Source organism: Narcine bancroftii, chromosome 9, assembly GCF_036971445.1.
Source record: "Narcine bancroftii isolate sNarBan1 chromosome 9, sNarBan1.hap1, whole genome shotgun sequence".
In the NCBI taxonomy this organism is placed as follows: Eukaryota; Metazoa; Chordata; class Chondrichthyes; order Torpediniformes; family Narcinidae; genus Narcine; species Narcine bancroftii.
The window spans coordinates 30,630,708-30,648,086 of record NC_091477.1 but is presented as its reverse complement, the minus strand read 5'-3'; the positions used below and the strand labels follow the sequence as shown (position 1 = coordinate 30,648,086).

Here is a 17,379-nt window from a genome sequence, read left to right as displayed (position 1 = left end):
GATGCCCTCTGCCATTCCAACTGCCATTCAGCCACTACAACTGCAGCTCTCTACATCACAGATGGATTCTGCCTTTGTTCTTGAAAGTTCCAACCAATTGGCAAGTCAGCACTCAACTGTACCATAAGTTGCACAGAGTTCTTAACAGGAATCCATCCCTTATGTCGGTCTACAGTCCAAAAGGTCAGTCCATGGTCCATGACAGTAAATTCAAGCATGTTGTGCTTTATTTACATTGAATAAAGATAAAGTTTGAATTCTAACATTTATAGGATATATCAGTACATCTTATTGTATACATGTTAAAAGGCCTTAAAAAGTGAACAGTTATAGATTAGTTCGCCAATGAACAAAATAAGAACTAATAGAGTGTTATATTCCAAAGGATAAGATAACAGAATGAAATAATTATTTTAAGTGATTACAGAAATAAAAGGACAAGCAAGGGTTAAAAATATAGAATCATTTATGTATTTGGTGTAATGTGCAACATGTAGATACACACTTTTTGCTTTGCTCTCTGGAAAGACTCCATAAATGGAGCAAATTTGCCCTCAGTGAGACTGAAAATAATTGCCACTGAGGAGTGCTCCATCATAATGTACACAAAATACAATTAGATAAAGCTTGATTTTAAAAAAGAATGTGAAAACTAAATGCAAATGAGGGCTGGACTAATTTTAAGTTAGATTACTAATATTGTGTTACAATTAACGGGGGGGGGGGTATTTTGTGTAGTTTTCTGATGTAATATTGTAATCATACCATATTATTTTTTTTAATTTTTCTTTTAAATTTAATTCTCTATTGTATTCATGTTATAAAATTTTAAATAAAGTCTTCAGAAAACTAAATGCAAATGATAAATTTGAAAGAATGAAGCAACGAAGATACTTCATAAGTAATTTGCTGTCTAACTCACACAGATGCAAATGGTGCTTGCAGCTTGATTCTGTAAATGCTTTATATTTTAAGATATTATTTCCTATCTTATTGAGTGGCTCACAATTTAGTGAAGTGATGTCTTCTTATTGGTGTAGTATAAAACTAAACTCAGTAAAAGATAATAGGTCTTGCATATTTCAGTCAAACTAACCTTCGATCTATTTGATAAAAAAATAATTACACATAGTACTGAAAAGCAACTTTTCCAAACATTTGTGTGAAATGTTAATATTAAATATAAAATTACATTTTTTACTTTGCCTCTTTATTTCTCTCTTGATCTAATCTTTAACTTTCTTACCCTACCTCACTAATTCACAATCCATCACTCTGATTGTTTAAGGCAATCCACTGACACGTGCCCTCTTCTAATCTCTGTGCCAGAAATCATTTTCCCTCCCTGGGATGTTATCAGTTCATACCATTGGGAACTATGCAGTTTTGTTTCAATTAATTATGGCCAGGTCAAACTTATTGTCATCTGATTACACAAGTTCAACCTGGCGAAACGGCACTCTCTAGTCCTCAGTGCAAAGCATACAGTCAGACAATGAGACATAACACACCTACAGACAAACAATACATATGCAGGACAAGTATTCATATAAATAAATATTGTTTCATGAATATGAGAGTCTTGGATGGTTAATATGAGCATTTCGTTTAGTCGTTCAGCATTCCCACTGCCCATGGGAAACTGTTGCTCAGCCTGGTCGTACTGCCTCTTATACTCCTGGCAAAGCAAGATTAAGTAATGGGCTCTATTAATTTAGCTTCTATGGAAAATGACAGACCTTAGAAATTTAGGAACTAAATTATGACTGGAATGCCACATTATGAAATAGGATTATTGCCCTTAACTTGATGTGTGATTGAGGAAAAGTGGATGATGTCTTTACTCTGTTATGGAGTCCAGAGGATCCCAAACACCAGCAGCAATAAATATGCACCACAACACAGGGTTACTTAAACAAAAATAGTTTTTAATTATAATTGAACAAGAAAACAGAATTAAACTTTAACTTATTACAACCTACCTAACCTACTTAATCCTTCTTCTAATACTAAGCGCAGGTGTGTGTAATGTATATTCAAGATTAGAAAAGTTCTTAGGATCACAGTCCAATCTCACTGGTTTCAGGCAATTCTTGTACTGTGCACAGAAGTTAGCATTAACAAAGTTCACCAGTGTTTGGTGCTTAACAGGCAAATGGTTACCACTCAGGAGGGTTCTTGCTAGTTTTCAGATAGATTTATTTTGTTCCAGGACATCTTCACCTGATTCCTTTCCAATCAGTCTTGCTGACGAAACTTTCCCCCTTCAGGGTTCTCCAGATGATCCTCTTTCTTTCGGGTCACCTCAGACAGCCAGTCTTCTCCTTTGACCAAAAGTTTGCCAGCTTTGTCCATCTGGAACTGATTTCTGTGTCTCTCCTCTCTATTTCACTCCTTCCTCTCTCTGAGAGTCAAACTGTTCTGAGTCTGCCTGCAAAGAACACTTGGTCTCCCAGGCCAGCTGTATTCTGCACCTTTGTGGCTCTTTCTGCAAAAAGCACCCTGCAAAGATTCTGTGTTTCAAAATGAGTGTGCAAACTGCTCTAGCAATTCCTCCCAACCCACCCCTAAATACTCTGTCACAACTCACAATTCATTGTTGACTTCATACTGAAAAATTGTGCATGTTGTCCTGAAGACCTAAACAATTATTCAAATGTCATAATATAGCGTCAACTATTTAGTTATTTCTCCAAAGTGTGTATTTCATTTGTCCATGCCTCTAATTTTTATTCCTTTGAAAATTGTCATAAAATAACTTACTGACAATGCTAAAATTATTCATGTGTCAAATCTAGCTTCAGGGTCATTATATTTGACAGATAGATCACTTTTTTTCTCATGCAGTACGGATATTCAGAAAAAGTGTGTGCAAAGAACTGTACACATTCTAGTTGCTTTCAAATAGACATGGTCATCTAACAGTCTGCCTGAATTGCTGCATTTTATCATAAGCTATTTGTTACAGCAGCGCATCAGTTTTTACCTTCTTATGCAAGAAATATTTAATTTCATTCTTCAAACATAATTAAAGTAGAAATAAAGTTGAACTGGAAATAAATGGAAAAACAGAGGTTCTATTCTTAATGTAATAGTTTTTAATTTGTCCTGAAATTGAATCAAATTGCTTCATTATTTAGATATACCTTTGTTTTCATGTGCAGAAATTTTTTTATGATCACATGACAAGCTGCTTAAAACTAAGGTGAAAACTGAGTAACAACTAATCATCTGGGAACTGGGAAAATCATCTATACTTCCTCAACATTGTAGAAAAATTATGGTCAAGCAAAAATGGAAGATTGCATAAACTTGAGCAAGCTAATTTAAATTCTATCAGATGCAAGATTCAAATAAAAGTGATAAAACATACACAAAAAAATGGATAAGGAAGTTGAAAACTATATTTTATAATGCCCGCCCCCAACTACAAGTAAATGTAAAGCAATAACATGAAAGGATTTTTTTTAAAGTGAGAGCTGGCTCCTTGGTCCCATCAACCATTCAATAAAGAAATGATTGAACTTAACATTAACCCTTCTATCCCTTGATTTATTTTTGCTGCCCAAAAATAATCAAAGACTTAAACATGCTTATTGCATGAGCATCCATGTTGTCCAGAAATTCAGAACACATCGAGGAAAAATGTTTCTCCTCTCCCCTGTTTGATAGACCATCCCCTTACCCAGAGACTATGATTCGAGTTATAAATTCTCTGACCAAAGGAAGAGACCACTCATTTCCAGTAACATTATATGCTACAATTAGATCACTTCTCTCTCCTCTCAAGTCCAGGAATCAATCAGGTAAACTCTCACTACTTCCCTTTTGAAGCAAGAAGGTCTTTCCTGAAGTAAGGTGACCAATGATAAGTATATAATGAATTTAGCTGCATCTATTTAATAAATTAATTGCACATTAAACAAGCTAGGGAGTGGGGAGGTGCAAATGGATCTGGATGTACTTGTTCACCGGTCACTGAAGGCTAACATGCAGGTTCAGAAAGCTGTGAAGAAGGCAAATGGCATGTTGGCTTTCATAAAGAGGGGATTGGAGTATAGGAACAGAGACACCCTTCTGCAGTTGTACAGGGCCCTGGTGAGACCCCACCTGGAGTATTGCGTCCTGTTCTGGTCTCCAATTTTGAGGAAGGACATACTAGCTATAGAGGGTGTGCAGCGCAGATTTACAAGGTTAGTTCCAGGGATGGCGGGGTTGACATATGCTGAAAGGCTAGAAAAACTGGACTTGTATCCGACGGAGTTTAGAAGGATGAGGGGGGACATGATTGAGGTATACAAAATTATCAGGGGGATAGACAGGGTGAAGTCGGATTACTTGTTCCCAATGATGGGGGAGACGAGGACTAGAGGGCATAGTTTAAGAATACAGGGTAGGCCCTTTAGGACAGAGATGAGAAAACATTTTTTTACCCAGAGAAGTGTGAATCTGTGGAATGCTCTGCCACAGAGGGTGGTAGAGGCAGATTTGCTGATTATGTTCAAAAGAGAGTTAGATAAGACTCTAGTGGACAAAGGAGTTAAGGGTTATGGGGAAAAGGCTGGAAAGGGGTACTGATAGTAGTGATCAGCCATGATCTGTAAAATGGCGGTGCTGGCTCGACAGGCTGAAGGGCCTACTCCAGCTCCCATTGTCTATTGTCTATTGTCTATTGGTGCATTTTCTTTAAAATGTCTGTTCTTATTTCCTTTTGAAATGCTGCCCATCAAGAATTAGTCAAGACACTTCCTATCATTCTTTATTCTAACATGGATGTTATAAACCTTTCATCAATCCTGCAAATAATATATTTTCAACCAGCAAAGTGTCCATTAATTATTCACCAAAGTGGATCAAAAGATTGTGTCTTGTATCAGTCATTATTAAGTCACATGAGAACAAGATGCACATCAGGATAACAAGAGAGAAATGGGTGTGATTTGAATTGTGTAAAATGCACTTTTTTTCCACTGTTAAAAATCATCCTGCATAACTCTTAATTATTTCTGGAAAACATTAGTACTGAGTGAGGTTTCATTGAGCTGATAATTGCAGTTCTCAGATGTCTCAAAATGTAAATCCAATGGCCACTGCTGACCACGGAGGTTTGAGGTACCTAGCCATGTCCAGCATGAGCACCAGCCTCTCATCTACTGAAGATATTTACATGAGGTGATGCCTCAAGAAAGCAGCCAACATCATAAAGGGTCCCCATGATCTCTTCTAGTTGCTTCCTCTGGACAGAAGATACAGAAGCCTGAAGTAGGTTCAAGAACAGTTCCCCCCCCCCCCCCCCCAATAACTATCAGACTCTTGAACCTCCTCATACTACATTAAGCATAACCTACTCCATGACCACCAAAAGATCTGTCTGCACTGGTGTAACATGGGTTTTTTTTTGCACTAACGGCAACTGTGAATATTTTTTTTCCAATGTGAGGCACTACGCCAAGAAGGTAGCCAACATTATAAAGGGCCCCAATTATAAGACATCAGGGGTAATAAGGTATTTTTTACACAGAATTGTGGATGCCTGGAATGCCTTGCTGTGGGTACTGGCAGAGACTGAAATATCTGGGGCATTTAAGAGATTCTTGGACAGGCACATGGATGAAAGAAAAAATAAAGTATTACAAGGTAGGAAGGCTTTTGCTTTTTTGATAGGAATATATAGGTCAGCACAACATTGAGGGCTGAAGGGCATGTACTGTGCTGTAGTGTTCTATCATTGAAACTCTTCTCATTTCCACCTTTAGGCAAAAGGTACGGAAGCTTGAAGACCAGCTCCTCTAGATTCAATAACAAGCCACTTTTAGGTGTTCCCAGGAAGATTATGCACCGGCAGTTGCGGCTAGGGGAGTTCAGCTGGCACGTTTAGTGGAGTAGACGCTTTTCTGGCACTTTAACGTGCCAGCTGACTGATAGCCGTCTAGCAGCGAGAGCTGGCTACTCAGGAGAGCAGCCTGACAGCTCGCCTCCCCGCTGCCTGACAGGCCCTTCCTCGCTGCCTGAAGCCCCTAGTGTGCGACTGCAGGGCTGGGGTGGCTGGCGGGGGAGTACGGGGCTGGGGTGGCCGGGGGGAGGGGGAAGTTCAGGGCTGGGGACAGGGGATTACAGGCTGGGGCAGCCAGGGGGGAGTTCGGGGCTGGGGCGGCCGGCAGGGGACTGCGGAGCTGGGCGGCCAGTGGGGGGGGGAGAGTTTGGGGCTGGGGTGGCCGGGGGGAGGGGGAAGTTCAGTGCTGGGGAGGGGGGATTACGGGCTGGGGCAGCCAGGGGGGAGTTCGGGGCTGTGGCGGCCGGCGGGGGACTGCGGAGCTGGGCGGCCAGTGGGGGGGGGAGAGTTCGGGGCTGGGGTGGCCGGTGGGGGGGGTAAGTACAGGGCTGAGGCGGCCGTCCCCGAGAATCCTGACTTAACAAAAGTTCTCAACTTTTAAATTTAGCGGGATTTTGTGTGTGTGGGTAAGCTCCATAGTCCCCGGCCGACCGCCCGAGCCCCATAGTCCCAAGCCAGGGGACTGTCAGGCAGCAGGGAGGATGGGTGTTGGCAGCAGGGAGGGTAGGTGTCTGCAGTAGGGAGGGTAGATTTCGGCAGCGGGGAAGGTAGCTGTTAGCAGGTTACCAGCTGACAGTCAGCCTGCCCGCTGCTAGGCACCTGAAAGCTGCTAGCAGCTTTGCCTGAGCTACTTTCACCTCCAATGGGGAATACTCCAAGCAGGTCTACTGGAGAAGTAGATTTCCTGGCTGGCTTTTCCCATTTCAGATGGCCACCCAACAGCTGCACTGGAGTATAATGTGTGGCTTTACAGTCAGGTATTGTGGCCCTCTGAAAGCAGCTACAGTTTCTTTCCAATTGCTATCAGGCTCTTCAACCTCTCCGTGTTACACTAATCAGTGATGCAGACTCTCATCTCCTTCTATCATTTGACTTCAAAATGAATAATCAAGCCAGTTTGATGAGTTAAAGCAGCTCTACAGAAGCAAGTCTTCCAGAGTTATTCAAAACTTAGCCTGGAAGTCTACGTGGCCAATTTCTTGATGAAATATCAACATTTAAATTTCTTAATATTAATATTTATTGAAATTATGTTCTTATTCATTCTATTAATGAGAAATAAAGAACTATAATTTTCTGGTTTTTTCTATCAGAGCTAGCAATTATTTAAATTTATTCTGTTGAGCTGTAAACAGGAGACAGCCGTGAAGCAAGGCACTTCTAAAAAATGGAGTATTCTTTCAGCCATGGAAATAATGCCAGTCACACAATCAAATGATTCAGAAGTTAAAATTTATTTATCAAAAATTATATTTAAGGGGATGCATCTAAAATTATATGCATTGCTTATGGTAATTACAAGAGGCTTTATTGGAGAAATAAAGGTTGAGATGATACTGGGGAAGTACTGCGATAAGTATAATTCGTACTGATAACTAGACATCAGAAATAAGTAAAATGCAAGAATTTCTTCTAAAGGTAAAGGTTTCATTATTGTCACGTAGTACTACATTTAGAATGTAACATTATAAAATTCATTAACTTTGTCTACCGTAAGGAAGACAGAGAGTCGCCACTTTGTCCAGCACCCCTCACAGAATTGAGGCCCCAGCAAGGAACGAACTCACGGCCCCCGGTTTACAAGACCAGTCCTCTAACCACTGACCTGAAGAACATGATATTGGGATATTTAGATAATAATAGAATTGATATAAATTTATGAAAAGGAATGAATGTTTGGCAAATCAGACAGTTTTTGAGGTGATAACTTGCAGAAAAAAGGGCAAACCAATTGATCATTTGTATTCTCAGAAGATCTGTCTAAAAAGGCTAAATAGACCACATCAATTGGATCACCCTTATGATAAGATGCCACACAAGACATTATTTACAAAATGTGAGCTCATAAAATTGGAATTAACATACAACTTTGGATTATTAATGGATGAGCAGACAGTAGGAATAAATGGCTGCCAGTGGGATAAGTTCTCGAGCCAGTCCTTACAGCCTAGAATGAGAGCTTTTGTACCTCTGGCACAAAGAAAATTGTCAATGTGGGCTCTTAGAAGTCCTTAGTAAATATAGGCAGGTTACATCAATGGGAAAGGACTGACTGATGGAATATAAAGTGGTAAAAATGAGGTCATGCACCTGGTAGAGAAAAGATAGAAATGATAAGAGATTGAAAAATAAACATCAAATGATGTAAAGATTTGACAGGCCAGGTAGCATATCTGCAAAATCTGCTCTAATGTTGAATTTTGAAGACCCATCTTTTTCACCTAAAATATTAACATCTTCTTCCTGACCTGTTGTTTTTTCAGCATTTATGTATTTTGTCTCAGACTTCCAGGACCTGCATCTTTTTTTTTTTGCTTTTTGAAGACTGTAGAATGTTGGTGTTCGAAGGAATCAAAATGTCTGAGTACATGAAGATAAAACTTTGGAAGAAGTAGGTCTGTAGGAAAGTTATTGAGTTTATGTGGCCAAGCTTTATTTTGTATAGATAGGAGATGCCAAATTGATAAAGGTAAGCCAAGAGCTTGAGATCAAAGAGTATATTCAGGATATTTCTTTTCCAAACATTGTGTGGTGGATCTAAGCAGAAAACAGGTTATTTTGGAACTGGTCATGTTATGTATAATGAGATAGAATGGGACTAAAGGCTGACAAATCTGGGCATGATGGTTGGCATCCCAGGACGTCTGAAAAGTGGTTTCAGCAATAATAAATGTTCAGGTCTTGACCTCCTAAATTATCTGAGATTATTTCAAGGTCCCAGCAACTAGAAAGCTTTAAGCAAGCATAACAGCCCTATTTAAGAATCTCTAGAGGAAATTCATAATGTATCCTATAAAAATTAATGCACACAAAAAATTTAATAGCACCAAGTGTAATCTTTCATTTCAAATATTTACTTTTAAAATCACTGAGCAACGTAATGGAAAAGTTAAAACATTAAAGCTGTTGATAATAATCCAGATCACACTTCATATGATTTTTGGCACAGCACTGTGGCCACACAAACCAAATACTGCCAACAACCTCCAGCCTCAGACTCCATGACTGTCTTGTTAGGATGACAGTTAGTGGCCACACATCGAGTCAATGTATCTTGTGTCCCCACCAGAGTCTTCTTGACTGCCTTGGATCATTTGCTGGTCATTTTCATTATCTTTGATATTTGCAGATATTTAAAACATTTTATCAATTAAGATAATATATTTAAAGACATTAAAAAAAGATAAATTTATTTCTGCTTCTGTTAATTGAATGCATAAATATACAGTGAAGCAAAGGCAAAATTTAAAAAAACACCAAAATCTTGTTTCACTTTTTTTTATCAAGGTCAACAAATCCATTCAACTGACTGTCATTTGGCTGGATGTGTCAGATGTTGCTTCAAAATATTTCCATCCCTCAGCTCGATAAGTTGGTACTGACAGAGCAAGAGCATCATCTGGTCTCCTGTGTGTTCTGCTGCACACATGGACACGGAAGACCAGATTATGCTGAATCGCGTACTTTAGCTTGTCAATGGTTTGCTTCAACTATATTTTGTAACATGCTGTAATTGGAAACAATGGATCAATATTCTCATCATGCTCCCCATGAGTACCTGGTAAACATCTCAGACCTGGCCGGTATAAGGATAAGAGACCAAGAATATAATGCTCAATATGCTTGCTGCCTGATAAAGCAAATTATCCATCCTGTAAAACTGAATTTAAGAAGTATTTCAGTTGGAATGCATACCTAAGCAAACAATACTAATAATGCAAACAAGAACTCACAAAGTTTATTTTCCTGATATTTCATTTCATATTCAATTTTATCATTTTTATTAGATTTTTGCATTTTAATAATTTGGAGTTTGATTTTTAATTTTAAATCTAGTTGTTTTTAACGATTTTGTTTTTAAACATTTCTTGTATTAAATAACTTGAGTTCCCAAGGTGTTAAACAGTCTCAGGCACCTTTAAGTCAGCTGTGAGATGACTATGTTTTAGAACAATTCAGATATTAATCCTACTTCATCAAGGCAAGGGTGTCCATTTCCCAAGAGGCCTTTCTAATCAGGCCCTCAGTGTTCCCTGAGGCCTTTCTATCCACTCTCCCCATTTCTGTCTTTCAGAGTAAATGTTTAAGTATTGTACTCGCCAACAATTAACGCTGCAACCTGAATGTTTTTTTTTAATGGCTGTTCTCTTGCCAGGAGGGAAAAAAAACTAGGCATAAACAATTTCTAGTAATATCTAACTTCACATGAAAAAGTGCAGCAATTAGTGTCTTCTTCCTTGAAGGAATAAATTCATTGTGATATTGACTCATACTATTTTTACTCTTTGATAAAGCTGCAAAACAAAAAGTTCATTGAAAAAAAGAGTATCAGATCTTTCTTTCTTTGGCTTGGCTTCGCGGACGAAGATTTATGGAGGGGGTAAAAAGTCCACGTCAGCTGCAGGCTCGTTTGTGGCTGACAAGTCCGATGCGGGACAGGCAGACATGGTTGCAGCGGTTGCAGGGGAAAATTGGTTGGTTGGGGTTGGGTGTTGGGTTTTTCCTCCTTTGCCTTTTGTCAGTGAGGTGGGCTCTGCGGTCTTCTTCAAAGGAGGTTGCTGCCCGCCAAACTGTGAGGCGCCAAGATGCACGGTCTGAGGCGATATCAGCCCACTGGCGGTGGTCAATGTGGCAGGCACCAAGAGATTTCTTTAGGCAGTCCTTGTACCTTTTCTTTGGTGCACCTCTGTCACGGTGGCCAGTGGAGAGCTCGCCATATAACACGATCTTGGGAAGGCGATGGTCCTCCATTCTGGAGACGTGACCCATCCAGCGCAGCTGGATCTTCAGCAGCGTGGACTCGATGCTGTCGACCTCTGCCATCTCGAGTACTTCGACGTTAGGGATGAAAGCGCTCCAATGGATGTTGAGGATGGAGCGGAGACAACGCTGGTGGAAGCGTTCTAGGAGCCGTAGGTGGTGCCGGTAGAGGACCCATGATTCGGAGCCGAACAAGAGTGTGGGTATGACAACGGCTCTGTATACGCTTATCTTTGTGAGGTTTTTCAGTTGGTTGTTTTTCCAGACTCTTTTGTGTAGTCTTCCAAAGGCGCTATTTGCCTTGGCGAGTCTGTTGTCTATCTCATTGTCGATCCTTGCATCTGATGAAATGGTGCAGCCGAGATAGGTAAACTGGTTGACCGTTTTGAGTTTTGTGTGCCCGATGGAGATGTGGGGGGGCTGGTAGTCATGGTGGGGAGCTGGCTGATGGAGGACCTCAGTTTTCTTCAGGCTGACTTCCAGGCCAAACATTTTGGCAGTTTCCGCAAAGCAGGACGTCAAGCGCTGAAGAGCTGGCTCTGAATGGGCAACTAAAGCGGCATCGTCTGCAAAGAGTAGTTCACGGACAAGTTTCTCTTGTGTCTTGGTGTGAGCTTGCAGGCGCCTCAGATTAAAGAGACTGCCATCCGTGCGGTACCGGATGTAAACAGCATCTTCATTGTTGGGGTCTTTCATGGCTTGGTTCAGCATCATGCTGAAGAAGATTGAAAAGAGGGTTGGTGCGAGAACACAGCCTTGCTTCACGCCATTGTTAATGGAGAAGGGTTCAGAGAGCTCATTGCTGTATCTGACCCGACCTTGTTGGTTTTCGTGCAGTTGGATAATCATGTTGAGGAACTTTAGGGGACATCTGATGCGCTCTAGTATTTGCCAAAGCCCTTTCCTTCTCACGGTGTCGATGGCTTTGGTGAGGTCAACAAAGGTGATGTAGAGTCCTTTGTTTTGTTCTCTGCATCGCCATAGTCACAAATTCCCATGTCATCAGGTTTCCGTTATCTCTGCACAGTGGCTTACTTGACCCATAATCGGTAAAATTATGATAATTTCCAAAAAAATCATATCTATTCAGAAAATATAATTTCCTGGTATTATCTGAGCAAAAATTACAATGACATGCTCATAGCATCAGGACTTAACACAACAGAATAATAGAAAAATATATGAACATAACTGCAACTCAGAAATGAATACAAACAAAATCCAAAAGCAAATCTATTAAAGTTTAAAAAATGGAATTAAATTTCCAGTGCAGTTATGACAGATGGTCTTGAGGCTATATAGCTCATTGTAAGTACTTGAATTGACATTTTAAAATGCCAAATCTAAAAACACCACTGATCACTGTGGACCAAAGAACAAACTACATTCTGCCCCATTAGAAAATCAAACCCAACAGTGTCGGTCCTATCTAATAAAATATCTCGTGTCACAGCAAACAGAAAATATACCATCAGCAATCATAAAATGTACTTTTCGATTTATGTATGTAGCAGGATGTTTCTTAACTCTTATTCTAACGTGAGAAACATTATCTAAGGTGTGATACTGGTGGTGAGATGTGAGCTGTCAAAAAAAATCTATGGTTGATCTCTTTTAATATTTACTGTTTGAGATGGAGAATGGTAGAAGTACTTAATCATGGATTATGAGAGGATAATTCTCGCATGCTTTGGTATGGACTACCTCAACTACACAGGAAAAATTATGTCATTGCAGGCATCTCCTTCATTTATTGCACAAAAGAGGAAATAAACATATTCTGTAGAGTGATTTTTGTTTATTTCCCTTTTTACATCTTCTCAAATACAGTGGAACTCCTGTTTTAACCCGATAGTTTGGGTAAAAAAATGGATCGCAATAAAAGCGGGGTGCTGCTAAATTGGGGCTTCAATAAATTGTTGTAGTTACCATTGAAATTAAAGCACAAATTAATGTTTAGTAAACTGTCCCCGCTCCTCACGGCAGCTCCAGGTCCTCACTCTGCTTGCAGCAGCCCCAAGACCTGATGGTAGCCCGATGTCTTCGCTCCTCGCAACAGCCCCAAATTCTTGCGGCAGCCCAAGGTCCCCAATGCTCGCAGCAGCTGCAGGTTCCCGTGGCAGCCTCAGTTCCCCATGGTAGCCCCAGGTCTCTGCTGCATGCGGCAACCCCAGGTCTCCACTGCTCGTGGCAGCCCCAAGCCCCACGACAGCCCCAGGTCCCCACAAGCCCCAAGCATGAATATTCGCTTCTGGCAGCAGCCTGAAGCCCAAGCCCAATGACTCATCACGTTATATCCGAATTCACAATAAATTGTGATTCCACAGTATGTAGCGTGGTAATTTTAATCACATGTCACAAAGATCACTGTTCAGATGAAAAAACTATCACGTTACCCATTATAATTTATGATAGGTGAGAGAATGTTACTTTAACAATTAAATTGGCAATTCTGTGCATCTCCAGTGAAGTGCTTGATACTTCATTGCAATGAACTGTGTGCATGATGTGGTTGCACATGGAACTCATTTAACATTAACGTAATACTGCGGCATGAACAGGTATGTTCATATGGTGAGCGGAAATTAAACCAGACACTTGAAGGGGTCGCCTCCATTTATGCCATCATTGAGGAGTCAATAAATCACCCAAATGGTCATTTACACCATTCTCGGTGGAATTGGGGATGGGGGAGGCATTGCTCTAGAAATAATTATTTCTTTATTGCTGGAGTCCTTGATCAAAAAGACAGTAGTTGGCCTCATCAGCAACAATGATGAGTCCCTCTGCAGTAAAGAGGTGGAAAATCTTTTGAAATGATGCAAGAATAACAACCTGAGACTCAACGAGGACAAGACAAAGGATATAATACTGGACTTCAAGAGGACCACTCTCCGCTACATATTAATAGCTCAGTCGCAGAGAGTAGAGGGCACTGAGTTCTTTGGCGTCTACTTAAGAAGTGTCCTATCCTGCACACACATCTCCTCCCTTGTCAGGAAGGTGCAACAGCGACTGCACTTCCTAAAAAGACTGAGGTGGGTAAGGCAACCAGCCACCATCCTATCAACTACCTATAAGAGCTCTATCAAGAGTGTTCTGGTCAGCTGCATCACAGTTGCAGCAGAGCATTGGATTGATGGTCAATCCACAGGAAGATGAGTGCAGCAGAGAGGATCACTTGATACTCCCTGCCCACCTGCCCACCCTAATCGATGTGACCTACCAGGATCATTGCTTAAATAGGGCTCACAAAATCAACGAGGAGCCTCTATTACCCGACACACAACATCTTCCAGCTACTCTCATCAGGAAAGAGATACACAGGAGTACCAGAGCCAGAACAAAAAAGCTAAGAAGCAGTTTCTTCCCATGGGCCATGAGACTGCTGAAGAGTTGATGAACTGGTCCTAAAAACTCTCCAAGACTATTTATTTAACAATATTTATTTATTTTTACTTATGTAAATACCCACTGCATATGATTTGTTTGCCTGTCTGTGCGTTTTGTCTGTATGGTTTTGCACCAAGGACCAGAGAATGCTGTTTCATCGGGTTGTACTTGTGCAATCAGATGATAATAAACTTGAACTGGTCTGGATGCTCTCCTTTAATGACAAGGGGTCTATCGATGTCACAGGTTGGAGTGACAATCCATTGCTTGGCATCCTGCACATCATGTGCATCATTATACTCTCTAGATCTCACACAAAAGCATCATTGTTTCTCAATCCAAAATTACTTTGACATGTGTTGCCACATGCCTAATTATTACACCACCTTTTCTTGATGCATAGGTTTCACAAATGCCCAACATGTTGCTGATCCAATTGACCATTATTCATAATGTACTGACAATCAGTACCGCATCCCACACAAGTGCATCAGACACAAGTTGAAGATAATTAAAAAATAGAAATGCTGATAAGATTTCTGTGGAAACAGAAAAACAACTAATACAGGAAAAAAAAAACCCTGGTATCAGGAATTCATGCAACCAGCGGCCAAGCAAACAACAAAAAAAGAAATGAAGAAAATAAATTTAAAAATAAAAGTAAATAAGAATAAAATAATAAAAATGTGAAAGTAAATGTTCTCTGAAGTAACGCATAAACCAATAAAATGGGAGTGAATATTCAGCCAGCAGAATCATACTTTGCTCATAGCAGCTGTTTGAATAAAGTTGTGTGAAACAGCAATGGCGTCACGCACGATGAAGAGCTGGTTGATGCTGCTCGTCATGGACGTGACTCTCTTAGCGTCTCTCCTTATCCCCGCTTATTAAGAGTTGTCCCAGGTCAGAGGCTTTATCTGTAAACTTGGGGGATTGTGGGGTGGGGAGGAGGAGTTAATGATCTATAATGTTATTGTTCATCTTTCAGGCAGCTCCGTGGAGGGGGAGGAACCTGCAGGTGCAGCAACAGTTAGATGTTTTCAAAGAATGAAAATAAAATAAAATGCTTTAAGTTTTATATACTCAAGCAAGTGAAGTTTGTTTAGTGCAAGTAAAACACGAAAATCTGTAGACACTGTGGTTGAAGAAAAAAAAATCACAATACTGGAGAAACTCAGCAGGTCAAACAGTGTCCTTTATATAGCAAAGGTAAAAATATATAACTGACCTTTCAGGCTTAAGCTCTTTGTACCTTGATAAACTTCCAGTAATTACTTTGCAAACAAGGAAAATTACTTTCAGAAGGTTCTTACTTGTTTTTTTCTAGTCCACAGCCAGATGTCTATGTGAAAGTACGGAAATGGAACACCAATACAGTAATTTAAAACAATAAATTGAATAATTATGTTATAGAAAATATATCCACCTACAAAAAGTATAATTTATTGCACATTATCATGTTTGATATTTGCTGAGGGAAAAAAATATCACAGTTCTGCTTTTCAAGTGGATCTCAATGATGGGGCTGATAAGGATGGTGAAATAAATTGCCCCACAAGGACAAAGGGGAGAGATTGCAATTCGGACAAAGTAATTGCTGGAAATTAAATACAAGATCTATAAATAGCAAAGAAAGGCACTTGTTTTGAAATGCTTGGCATTAACACTGACTTCCCCTATTTCCTAGCTCTCTCATCGCTCTATCTCTTCCCCTATCTCACTGTCTTCTTCCCTTCAGCTACATACCCTCTTCCCTCTTTGTTCAGAGAGCTACCCCTCCCCCATCACTTCTCAGTTTTTCTACACTCCCACACACATATCCACCTATGGCCTCGAGATCTCGAGCCTCTGCTCTTCCCCTGCCTCTTCCCTCCTCTCTTGTCTCACCCCTGCTTTATATTCTGGTGCCTGCCTGCTATTTGCTCATACCTTGACACAAGCCTCAGACATCCTACAAATGTTGCATGATCTACTGAGTTTCTCCAGCATTTTTGTGTGTTGCCCTTGTTTTGAAAAATTCCTGTTATCCTTATGTTTTTCAATCAATAATTAGAATTAGAATTATTTTGATGCTAATTACCACTTTATCTGATAATTGTCTTTACAGAAGAGTTAAAAATTGATCATCGCTACTGTGTAAAATAATAAATGTTTACATAATTTAATGTCTATTAAAACACTTCACAAATGATTTATAAAGATATTTTTTAAATTAAATTTATTTTTCCTTTGTCTTAATATCTTATTTTTTGCTGTTTAGTTTTTGCAAACCATGTGCTTTCAACTTTTTATATAGAAATCAGTTTTTAATCTCGAGAGTATTTGAACATTTAACAATTTTCTTGAATATCAAACATACAAAAGCAAAATGTATCCATACTCTGAGAACTTGCTGCTGTTCACTTATCAAAGAGTTTGAGAATGAATCCAACCAAGGAGAAATTGAACTTGTGAGTACCCATCTTTTGAGCTCCACTAATCCCAACAGCTCAAATGCAATATGTAGGGAACATAAATAACCCAGGGAAAATGCCTTTATTAATGAGGGTATTCAAACATGCCAAGTGAGATTCCCCATTAGCAAGCAGAGCAGAAAGATTAATACTGATATGATGCCATGTTGGAATCTTGATTAGTTTTCCAATTGATGCCATCTCTTAACCTTGTGTGACTAAATGCAAGTTCAAAAACAGGAAGGAGTCTTCATTGCAACATTTCTCTATCAATGCTCTTTTCAAAAGTTATGCACCAAACTAATATGTTAATTGCTGGTTAATATTTCATTCTGTTGCTAGGATTCTACAAGCACTTACTACTTTTCATTTTGCTTCAAGTTGCAGAAGTCTGCAGGGAGAACTACAGCTAATGGTGATCATTGCTGTCTCAAAGTTTCTGCAGAAATCAGCTGCTGGGAAAATGATCAGAGGACGCACATAAAATTACAAGATCCTATCAGTGGGAAGAGAGGAGGGGAAGGACCCGGGAGAGAATTTGCTCAGATTTCCAGGGAGTTACTTTTTTACTTCAGTAAGCAAAATATACCAGACGTCTGCTAGTAAAATGTCCTTCCTGTAACCTCCCACCACAGCCACAAATGGAGAGCATAATAAATTCAGTGATGCCAGTGGCTCTTACAATTGAGATAACTATCCTTTGTAGATTGAATTGTATCA

The 17,379-nt window shown here is 39.9% G+C and overlaps 1 protein-coding gene and 1 long non-coding RNA gene across 7 annotated transcripts in view; one reads left to right on the top strand and one right to left on the bottom strand.

Moving 5' to 3' along the window:
* LOC138743380 (glutamate receptor ionotropic, delta-2-like) overlaps positions 1-17,379 on the bottom strand; it is a 338,391-nt gene that overhangs the window by 185,199 nt on the left and 135,813 nt on the right. The gene's annotated exons all lie outside the window — the stretch shown is intronic.
* On the top strand, positions 112-16,205 carry LOC138742867 (uncharacterized). Its single transcript, XR_011344464.1, has 3 exons — positions 112-183; positions 5,522-5,637; positions 15,195-16,205. It is a non-coding gene; the product is annotated as an uncharacterized lncRNA (long non-coding RNA).